The sequence below is a fragment of the Aricia agestis genome, chromosome 7 (genome assembly GCF_905147365.1).
Source record: "Aricia agestis chromosome 7, ilAriAges1.1, whole genome shotgun sequence".
Classification (NCBI taxonomy): Eukaryota; Metazoa; Arthropoda; class Insecta; order Lepidoptera; family Lycaenidae; genus Aricia; species Aricia agestis.
In genome coordinates, this window is record NC_056412.1 from 5,769,095 (window position 1) to 5,781,664 (window position 12,570).

Consider the following 12,570-nt stretch of genomic DNA (forward strand, 5'->3'; position numbering starts at 1 on the left):
CAAGATTTTCCTCTGTGTTTAAACACCCAGAAAACAAAACTGGCTAAAATATACAAAAAAATAAAACATAGGAACACAGCTCAAGCCTTGCTTTAATTCTTAATGAGTAAGTACTTAAATCGGTTAAGTTTTGGAGAAGGAATCAGCGGACAACGAATCGAAGATTTTCTGTTCTTTTATTAGAACTTTTGTCGTGTTGTCTCTATCGCGCTCTGCGGTGGGAGACTTGAGATTGGTGAGACAGCAATACATTTTCAAATACCTATTTTCAATTTCTCTCGCCACTGGTGTATCCTCTTAAGTGTACGTATGTATTATTTTTTCAAAGTATAGCCACAAACGACAAAAATTTTTATTATAATATTTGATGGCGTTTGGCGATCAATATCTATTAAACTTATTAGGTCTAAGGATACTTATGATAATATGTAATGCTGTAAATAAATATTTGAGATAATTCATAAATTTTTATTAGCGCACGTGTCGAATTAATTGCTAACATAGCTTAAATGAATTCTTACTATGTATTAGAATGCGTAAATTGTAATCAATAATCATATTATAAAAAAGTGGTACGGATAATTTCCAAAAATAAAAAACTTTTGCCCTAACTTTCTAAGTTTATTTGCAAGCTGTTGCCCGCGACTTCGTCCGCGTGGACTTCAGTTTACAGCGCGCGATGGAATTTTATTCCGGTAATAAAATAATAGTTATTTAAGGGGGGCTCCCATACAACAAACGTGTTTTTCGCTCGTAACCAGTAATGTTTTTTTTATGAAATAAGGGGGGCAAACAAGCAATCGGGTCACCTGATGGAAAGCAACTTCCGTCGCCCATGGACACTCGCAGCATCCGAGGAGCTGCAGGTGCGGTGCCGGCCTTTTAAGAGGTAATAGGGTAATATGGGAGGGTAGGGAAGGGAATAGGGGAGGGTAGGAAAGGAAATAGGAGAGGGTAGGGAAGGAAAAAGGGTAGGGGATTGGGCCTCCGGTAAACTCACTCACTCGGCGAAACACAGCGCAAGCGCTGTTTCACGCTGGTTTTCTGTGAGCCTGTGGTATTTATCCGGTCGAGGCGACCCATTCGTGCCGAAGCATGGCTCTCCAATGTCAAAAATAAGTGGTAACAGCTAGGCACTTGAAATTTTGTCAAAATCTATAAAATATTTATACTTTAATAATTATAATAAAACTTTGTTTACATAAGTAAATATTTATGGGGGGCTCCCATACAAGAAACACATTTTTTGCCTATTTTCGCTCTACCGGCACGGAACCCTCCGTGCGCGAGTCCGACTCTCACTTGGCCGATTTTTTACAATTTTAGAAAAGTGTTAGGGCGCGTTCAGACGTGCGTGTGTTCTGCGCGTGTTCTAATAGTAGAACACGCGCAGAACACGCGCTAGAGAGTATGGGAAAAAAACGCGCGCGGCCTGCATCGTACTCGTGACCACGGCCGTTGCAACACGGCCGAAACGTCGAGAAAAAGTATCATGTACTCGTAGTAGCATTACTACTTAAATAAGTCGCGTTAAGTCCCGATTAAAAAGTTTAAATAAGTCGTTTAGATATCGGATTATATTATGCACGATCAAAGTGCCAAAATATGCATGCAAATATGCACGAAAAAAAAGCAAAAATATGCACAAAATATGCACAATCAAAAGTCACTTATTATTAAAATTTATTATTATTTCAGGAGTTTTCCGGTGGTGCCGTTAAGGCGGGGATTAATCTCAATCAAAAACGATAACCTTGCACACAACCAAAGACCAAGCGTATACGCATCGCAATAAGATCAATTTTAGCTTAGCATAAAACTATAGGTTCTCGGGCGAATCTTCTCTATTTTTCATGTTTTTTTTAAATATCTTTGGAAATAAATATTAAGAAACAAAATTGTTCGGTTAAAGAATTTTTAATATAGATTTACTAACAATTTATTCAAATAAAATGTACAATTATCCTAGTTAATACTTATATTTCGATGAAATAGAGTTTTTTCGGAGGTAAGTTTGTAAATTAATTACAGCCAAAGTGTTACGTTTTATTAAAATGTTTATGGTTTAAGGTATTTTGAATATTGTGCTTTATATCTCATATTTTTTAACACTTCGTTATTATATTGGAACTAGGTAAACCGGGAGTCACGGAATAACAAATTGGGGTTTATCCTCGCCTTAATAAATGCGCCAATGCGCCAATATTCATCCAGGATCAATAATTTTACATTTTCCGATTTAAATCTTAGTGCCAATGAAAGTTCATTATCTACTTCATTTAAGTTGCCAAGTACAAAGAATTTTTTTTTTCTAGAAATAATATATTATTGTATCTATCGGGTGTATTGCGGAAGTTTTTAAATAGGGATGGAGCCACATATTATTTGAATTTTAAAGTATTTTGATATATCGTACCTCTATTTCGTCGTTAACGGTTGAAATAGGTATCCACTATCAACGAAAAATTGCCAAAATATGCACTAATGTCTAAAAAGTACCATGTCATGCATTTGCATAATATACAAATATGCAAATGCATAATATTATATTCCGATGTCTAGTCGTTACATACTATTGCTTGTGATCTCGTGGAGTAGCGGCCAAACCGCTCGATTGCGCGGACATACATAAATCCCGCCTAACGTCTTGTCTCCACACTCTCCAGTCTAGACTGTCAACAAGGTAACAAATTAATCATTTAGTATTTAATAAATCGTATTTAAACATAAGTTTGATTAATGATAAAAATGTTACTACAATTAAATGTTCCCTAAAAACTAGTGCCCGTGTGTCGCTAAAATCAGGGCCGTTGATTTATTTAATTTTATTAACGCTTATCTTATAAAATAACCGAACTAAAGGTACACACATATTACACATTTTTTATCAAGAAATTATTTGGTATAAAGGAAATTCATCTGATCCGCTAAAGCTATCATAAACTTAAAGAAATTTCAATAATATTCGTATTAATTCCCATTCGTAGCGTCCCTTTAAGAGTCCGGGTGTCATCGCAGTTCTCATACAAACGTAATACCAACATCATTTCCCATACGAGAATATTTACCATATTTGAGTTATTATTCAACTTAAGATAGTAATTACCTAGGTTCCTATACAAAGATTCACTGCAAAATATTTACATACCAAAAATATGAACGATTACAATATTTACATACTAAATTGTAATCGTTCATATTTTTTTATAAAAACAAAGTACCTACATAGTTATGTACCTAAGTATTGTTATTGCTTACCTAAAACCCCTGGTACATTTCATACAAATCTAAATGTGACGTCGCATCGAAACCAATGAAATGGGCCTTGACTATGATGACTTGCAGCAAATGCATGACGTTTCAATTTTTTTCGCAGCTTCGCGTCGCGTCTCGTTCTTTTAATGTAAACTGGCCCTTAACTTTTGTTTTCGTCTAAAAACGGGCACAATGTATTATTTATCGAGGTCTATCCATACAGAGATTATGATATAACATTAAGTGTTTATTTCGCTCACTATTGTGCCTTAAAATACTCGTTTTGGCAAAAACTTCAGTTCAATGGATAATTTAAAAAGCTAAAACTACAAGTTTTTTGGCGTAGAATAAGTTACAAAGGCTTGTCCTTTAGATTGTTAGAGTCGATTATTACTTTGAGCGTGTCCCACATTAAATTTCAAGTCGCAATGTCCTTCAGCAGAAATAGTTGATCTGTATAAATTTAGAGCAAATTAGCGAAGAAAAAAGGCGTCAGGTTTCACAGGTGGTCAGATTTAATTTGATATTTTTTTGATCAATTAATGATCAGGGTTTTTAAATAGGCAATTGGTCCACACATTTCCACTCCTGCGATTCTTTATAATATTGTCGGAATTAAGAGAGGTTACTAACGATGAAAACATTTTAATACTAATATTATTTGTATATGATTAGGAAATTTAGGATGGAGGGCCATAATTATATTTAAATAGGTACTTAATCATAATACTATGTACCATATCCTTTGCGAAATATGCTCGTAAAATGTTAAATGATATTGGATACTTATTTCATCGACGTCCCATCGATTATATATTATATGAAATATCATTTTTTCTTTAGTACTTTTTATTAATCGATGCCAAAAAATAGAAAACTTTCCATATTCCATGCAATGCCTTATGCCACGTATTAGGCCATATTCTTTTAACATCTCTAAACATTGGACTTTTTTCTTTCTTCTTCTTCGTCTTATTATTTTGTTTTTTATCTAGTATGAATAATAGTCCTTTGACATACTATATTTCAATATTGTAAATGAATCACGATGAATTTAATTTCGACATAATATAAGGGGGAAATTATTGTAATAAGTATACTTCCATTAGGTCTGAATGGTTATTATGATACTAACTTAAACTTTGACAAATAATGATGTAAACTTAAATTAGTTAATATGAATATTTTGATATATAAATAGGTAGATAATTATGTCAAAACTAACGAACTAACTGTCAGTAAATTCTAATAACTTGACTAACATTTATTTAACATTTTGCACGTCGAAAAATCGACAAAATATGTGAAACACTGCTTGAATTGTATCACCCTCTGTACCATATTTTTGCAAATAAAAATTATTATTATTATTATTATTATTGGCACAGTTGTCTTATTGAGGTATTCAATAGTCCTAGTCGTTATTACCTATTACATGAAGGATAAGCATCAATATAATAATAACAATGAGAATAAGCTAACAACCAAAACTTCGTGTATGAGATAAAACTAGGCGAATAACAAATGGGGGCAAAGCAAAGCAACTAAGTTTATCTTGTAACCTTATATCGAAAACATTTACTTATCTAGTTCGCGTTACAGAGAAACTATCTCAGTTCACAAATTGATGGGAAAAGTTACGGCATGGCGGAGAATTTCGTTACTATACGATTTTAAATTCAGTTTAATAGTTTACGTGGACGGAGCCTCTATGATATTTACAAACTACTCCGATCCTCTGTTAGCACGTTTATTCATTTAAATTTAAATAAATGTGAACAAAGCTCAGTGAAAGGCACAATAACTTAAACGTTAAGACTTTAGTCACCTAAGAGTTACGGGGTTGTCAATTCATCTCCTAAATTATAATGGTTTAGGTGTCACTTAAACGTCAGTGAAAACAAAACTGACGTTAGGTGCCCCTTATATTGGCTTAAGGGACACCTACATTTTAGGTGATGTTGGTGAAAACGGGCATAAATCATTTAGTTTAGTGCAAAATTTAATATCTGCGAAGGTTAGTTAGGAAAATATGAAGCTTTATTTTTTTATATTTTAAAAGTGTCCCTACAGGCTTACCTAAGCTTTGAATCGTCAGTGCTTTATATGAAAGCTTCTTTGGGGTATACTAAACATCATTCACAGTCATCTTAATCTGACAGATCCGATGACATTTCAATATTGTGTCACATGTCAGAAGCCTATACAAGCTTAATCTGACACGCTCGAGCTTGTCCCGAAATCCCCTCTTCCCCTTCCCAACTATTTATTACTCCATTATACAAGTACGCTGGACTTTCTTGATTGTTGATGAAGATTTAATCGTAAGATCATTCACTAATTCGTTCGAAAGAAAATCTACTGACTGTCAAACCAAACGTTTACGTAAGAAACCTACATTTTGAAAAATCTCACGTGAGATTTGTGGGTTGAATAAAATCTCACGAAATCTCACCAGGGGGCGGGGGGGATTCAAAAAATTAAAAAAAAGACACCTCACATAATTTGTGGACGCCCCCCAACCTAAGTGACTATTAATTGGTTTATTTTTACTTAATAAAGTCAATTTTCATCTTTAACGAAGGAGCCGTTAACTCCCCAAAACTTATTTAATTAGATTTGTTTTGTCAATTATCAAAGAAGAAGTCAATTTAAATAGGCAAAGGTCAGAATTTTACTTGATGGAACTTGGTAATTCGACACAATACGAATAAGATTAGCAATTATTACCTGCTAAAAGAACCTGTAATATTAAGTTACAAGTATGAAATATATCCGGACGTAGAAAGTACCTACGATAATAGAGTTTTTAGATACAAAACTAAAATAATTATTTAAAAAAGAAAAAGTGGCGTCACAACTGAATTTGCGTTGTTTTAAATTTATTTTGTTCTCTGAAGCCTATTAAATCCATACTAATATTATAAATGTAAAAATGTGTCAGACTGTCTGTTACCTTTTCACTCCCATCCGATTTTGCTAGTTATGGAGATACTTTGAGTCCCGGGAAAGGACATAGGATACTTTTATCCCGGAAATATGTACGGTTCCCGGACGATAAACGAATTTTGACGCAATGGAGTTGCGTGTATCATTTAGTATAATATGAATCCTTATAATTATACGATAATTGACCTTTCTCATTAAGATCTTACTTTTTAACTCTAGAGTCTAGATATGGGTGAGATGTAAACAAATTTTATACAGGTTATATTTTAGAGGATTTCAACGGGGTTCAGCCACTCGACCTATATCTGAGTGAGATATAGGTCGAGTGGCTGACATCGACAGTAACACAAATGGCCCAATATGGCAAAACCATAGAATAAATGGACACAGAAGACGCGTTATATTATCAGGAACCCGATACTCATACCTTGAATGTTTGATTCGAATTTCGAGCTCAAGTTGTTATATTATAGTTTTGGGTGACTTACACCCCTATAATAATTATTTATTATTACTTTTTTCCTCGATATATCCTCGACTCAACCTCAATCTTCAAAAAAACGTGATGTTTCTTATTATTTTGAATAAAAGACATAATTTTTTAAGAATTAAGGTTGAGTCGAGTGGAGGAAATCTCAAGGAAACAACGTAAAATACGGGCGATAGCGTAGGTACATACAGAAAATATGAGAGAGCCTACGATGAAAGCTTCATTCGTTATGATCGGACCTCTGGCAATGACACGTGGTCTCCACGTGTCATTCCACGTCGTGGAGTGTTCATATAACTTATTATTAGTAACTACATGACGCCCGCAATCTTGTTGCGCCAAAATCTGTTTATCGTGCGGGAACCGTACATTTTTTCCGGGATAAAAGTATCCTATTTCCTTTCTCGGGACTCAAAGTATCTACATACCAATTTACTACAAAATCGCTTCAGCGGTTTGGGCGTGAAGAGGTAACAGAAAGACAAACTTTCGCATTTATAATATTAGTATGGATATAACTTCATACATGTCGTATTATGACATCGTGTTATCGTAACGAAACAATTTATGGCAAGCGTCAAGTAGCTAAATAATTTGGAGAATTAAACTTCCTTAACCTCAGACTTAGTTAGAGGTGAACTATGTCCTGAATCAGGACTCCTGAGTCCTGATTATAGTACATCAAAGACCGAAGCGCGAACAATGTATTAGAAACTGAACAACTAAACAACCAAAACACTAACAAGAAATGGCTTCTCTAATCCGAAATCCCAACACTTAGAATACTTTGAAACTATTTTAGGATTTCGAAAAATTTGGTCAACATTAGAATTAAATAATTTCCTAATCATAATAAAAAGTATAAGTTTAATGGAAAAAAAAGTATAGAGATTAAAAAAATTAACACAACATAAATTAAAAATTGCATAACATTCAAAATTATACAGCAGTTATGCTGGCTCCGTCGAGAGAAGGAACAAAACGCATAAATTATAAAACATAGAGCCTACCTTCTGTAAGAACATACCACTCTGTGGCTAAACGATCAATTTTATTGAGAGTATCACACGATGTATAAAATATTTTTACAATAACAGTATTAATGCCACTTAAGGCGAGGATAAACCCCAATTTGTTATTCCGCGACTTCCGGTTTACCTAGTTCCAATATAATAACGAAGTTTTAAAAAATATGAGATATTAAGCACAATATTTAAAATACCTTAAACCATAAACATTTTAATAAAACGTAATACTTTGGCTGTAATTAATTTACAAACTCACCTCCGATAAAAATCTGTTTCATCGAAATATAAGTATTAACTAGGATAATTATACATTTTATTTGAATAAATTGTTAGTAAATCTATATTAAAAACTCTCTAACCGAACATTTTTGTTTTTTAATATTTATTTCCGAAGATATTAAAAAAAAACATGAAAAATAGAGAAGATCCGCCCGAGTAGTTACAGTTTTATGCTAAGCTAAAATGAATTTTATTGCGGTGCGTATACGCTTGGTCTTTGGTTGTGTGCAAGGTTGTCATTTTTAATTGAGATTAATCCCCGCCTTAAGGAATTTTAATTTGTACTTAGTTTTTTCTGTCTAGAAAGCTATACCTACTGGCTACTATGATATTATAATATGACGTGAAATGAAAATAAAAACTTTTCTCATCTTTTATTTTCCTTACTAGTGAAAATATCCATATCCATACTAATATTTTACATGCGAAATGGTGTCTGTCTGTCCATCTATTTGTCTGTCTGTCTTTTTTTTTATAAAATAAGGGGGCCAACGAGCAAACGGGTCACCTGATGGAAAGCAACTTCCGTCGCCCATGGACACTCGCAGCATCAGAAGAGCTGCAAGTGCGTTGCCGGCCTTTTAAGAGGGAATAGGGTAATAACCCTCCCTGGGTTGGGAAGGGAAGGGAATAGGATAGGGGATTGGGCCTCCGGTAAACTCACTCACTCGACGAAACACAGTGCAAGTCCTGTTTCACGCCGGTTTTCTGTGAGAACGTGGTATTTCTCCGGTCGAGCCGGCCCATTCGTGCCGAAACGTGGCTCTCCCACGTATAAAACTGTCTGTCTGTAACGTCTGTCTGCCTGTTCATATATTATTACAATTAATGATATTATTTAAATTATCCTTGGTGCGAAAAGCAATCCAAAGATAGCAAAAAAAGGATATGGGCGCAGAGCCCATAGGCGGCCCTAAATTAAATAAATAAAAAAAAACGTCTGTCTGCCTGTAACCTCTTTACGATCTCAATTTGGCATGGAGATACTTTAAGTCCCGAGAAAGGACATAGGATGGTTTTTATCCCGGGAAAATGTACGGTTCCCGCGCGATAAACGAATTTTGGCACAATGGAGTTGCAGGCGTCACCTACATAGTAATAAACGTTTAATACAGATCAAAATTTGATTACCACGAAGGCCAAAATTTTATGACAATGTCAACCTATAACTACTCAGCGATAAAGGAGTATATTTTTAAATATATGGAGTCTGGTCCAAATTTCCACCACTAACAAGACCTATATAGTAAAATTGTCAACTAAATATTGAATCATTGTAACCAGACCGCAATCGAAAATACCCTGTCAGGGAAAAGTTATGGCTGAATGAAAATTCGTGCTTTTTACCATTTTGTATGAAAAATATTGTAGATGTTATAAAAATGAATTGAGTTTTGTGCAAATTTCTACAACCAATAACACTTACGTAATGGTCTTCTAAATACGGAATCATTATAACTGGACCGCAACCAAAAATATCCTATAAGTAAAAAATTATGATGGAATGAAAAAGTTTTCTAACATTTTATTCCATAAAATGGTATTAATATTATGATCCATTGCACTTGTATTAACTACTCAAACTATGTTATGTCATGTCTCTTGGCATTTCCTATTAGGTTTTCACTAAAATAGATGAATATCAATATCAATATTTTAACACTAAAAATATTTTTTTCATATTATGGTCATAACTTTTTACTGACAAGCTTATTCTTAATTTGTCTCATATTGAAAATTAAACTATATTTAATAGACAATAAGTCAATATGGGTCTCGTAGGTGGTGGAAATTTGGACCACTATATTCATTCTCCTTTGTTCTTACATAAAATAAACAATCTAAGAAATTCACGCTTCATTAAATTAATTACTAAAACTAGTTAGGCTAGAGTCAAACAGGGGTCGAAATTCTAATTTAACTTCTACAATGTTAGGTATAAAGCTAGACTAGGTACCTACCTACCTAGACCTAAAGAAGTCTAGACTTTATTATGTAGTTAATATATAAAATTCTCGTGTCACAGTGATTGTGCACAAACTTCTACAAAACGTCTCAACAGATTTTAATGAAATTTTGAATGTACATTCGCTAGGCCTGAGAATAGGTTTTTATCTACTTCATAAATTGATACTTACTAGATTTTTTTTAATTGATGCGGTAAAACAAAATTTGCCGGGTCAGCCAGTAATTATGTAAAAATCGATATAAGATTGGGATGGTACTTGGTAGAGAAGATTATTATTAATGTACATAATATCTCCTATAGTCTTATATTTTATACTCTATACTCTATAGTCTATAGCATTGATTATATGCAATGTTTTTGAGCATGCACCAAGTAATTAATAACATGTTAAATTATACTTAACATTCGCTTAATATTTATTATGATAATACAATACGCGAGTCATAAAACAATAATTCGACAATAAAATCAGTGGAATTTATTATCTTTTGTTTAATGTTGGCATTCTCCCACCATACTCGTAAAATATTATATCATTTCAACTAGGAGGACACTAACTTCAAACGACTCAGTCATAAATTTTCACGGCTCGCATTTTCATGGTTGTTTTTGGAATGCTTCTATGAAGTTATGAGTTTTACAATTCTCTTATTGTATCTGAGACTTGCATAAAATGCAGCTCTTTGTAGCAGGAATCATTATTTTGTTATCGCATTTATGGCTCATTAAAACAAAACTCCTTTCAGGTCAGTGACTAAATATTTAAAGAATTATTCAAGTAGAAGCGTAATTACAAACTGCCCGACATGTAACGTTTCGTGTTTACAGTTGGGTTTTAAACGCAGTGGAAAATTTATATTCCACGTAGAACAAGGGTTGCAGCATAAACTGCTTAAACTTTTATTTAATTACTTCTTGTAATGCACATACCTCGGGGCATCGCACGAAAATGACCTACTTAAAATTATAATTATATTACCACTAGCTAACCGGCAAACGTTGTTTTGCCATAAAATTATTTTCCCTGTTTTCCTGCTTTTCTCTTGAAGTTTTTTCTGGTTTTTTTTCTATAGACCTCACGGAGCCCGAGATCTTTCCAACGAATGCAAAACCGTGGAAATCGGTTCGAGCGTTCTGGAGTTATAGCGTCAGGAAGGAAAACCCGACTTACTTTTATATATTAGATATCGCCTGTAGCTTTGCAGAGAAATTCGTTTATCAGTTAGAACATGATATTTTTATATTTTTTATACGAATAATATTTTCTAAGTCCTTTCCTTGGACTCCAAATTTTATTTATATAAGTATACAAAATTTCATCAGAATAGTTTAATAAAAAATGAATACTTATTTCAAGGAACTAATGCAAGACTTACACGATGTGTAACTGTGTATCAGCTGTAAGGGCCAACTCACACGTACCACAACCACACGACAACCACAACCACGCCACGTGGTCGGGCGTATATTTCGTATTGTTAATAAACTGGACCATTCACACGTACCACATTTTGCAGTCGTTGTCGACCACTTGTGTGATACCGACCACATCGCAACCACTGGCGAGTGGCGACAACACAACCACGCAGGCATTTTGTCGGTACCACAACGCAACTACAAAAAGCTGCAGCGACACCATTCACACGTAACCAATGCTAGACGACATTTTGTCGTTGCGATGTGGTGTGATTGTGGTACGTGTGGGTTGGCCCTTCGTATCGCATCGGGCGTTACCTTACAGGTAGAAATGAGGCCTTGTATTCAGCCAATGACAGTCAAAATATCATTTTGCATGTTGTTAAAAAATATATTATATTATATCCACAACCGAACATATAACCGCCTCCTTTTCAGAAGTCTGTTAAAAATCAGACAACGTTTCATCATCAACATTGCTTAGGCAGCTGCCCCACAACATCGTCATCATTATCAGTCGTCGACGTTGTCATCATATGTGCAACATTGTAGGTTAATCTTAAAAATAGTGAACTAAAATTTTGTATTTCTGTTCGACGACTGATTCTAGAACGCTAAAACAAAGTCAAGGGTTGAACAGAAGTCTCAAGTCGGGAGATAAGAGCGCGACACGACAACTGAAGCGAATGTTTAGCCCCGAGCCACGATATCTTCGCGCTCAAAACTTCGAATGAAGTTTAAAAGTTTTCACACCACGCGCAGATTGTGCCTTTATCTATAAGCTACAAATAAAATGTAAAACTCTACCTACTATCTACTCGCTAAGAAAAAGTATAAATCTTTTTTTTTTAAACGCCTAAGGGATAATTCATACCGCAACGCGACGTTTATCTTGCATTTCTATAAAATTTGTATGAATTCCAAAATTTTGTAAAATTTAAAACTAAAAGTTAAAAAAATCTTCAGTCCTACTTGATACAAACCTAGCCTACGGCATTTTTTTAGCTGCATCTTAAAACATTGATACAAATGACGTACAATTTTACCATTTCAGTATTCCATTGTGCAATGGATATTATTGTAATGACTGAAATGGTGTAGCACTTTTATTTACCTACGAGCTTTCGCCCGCGGCTTCGCTCGCGTTAAGAAGTATTATTATATACAAACTTTCGTCCCCTATT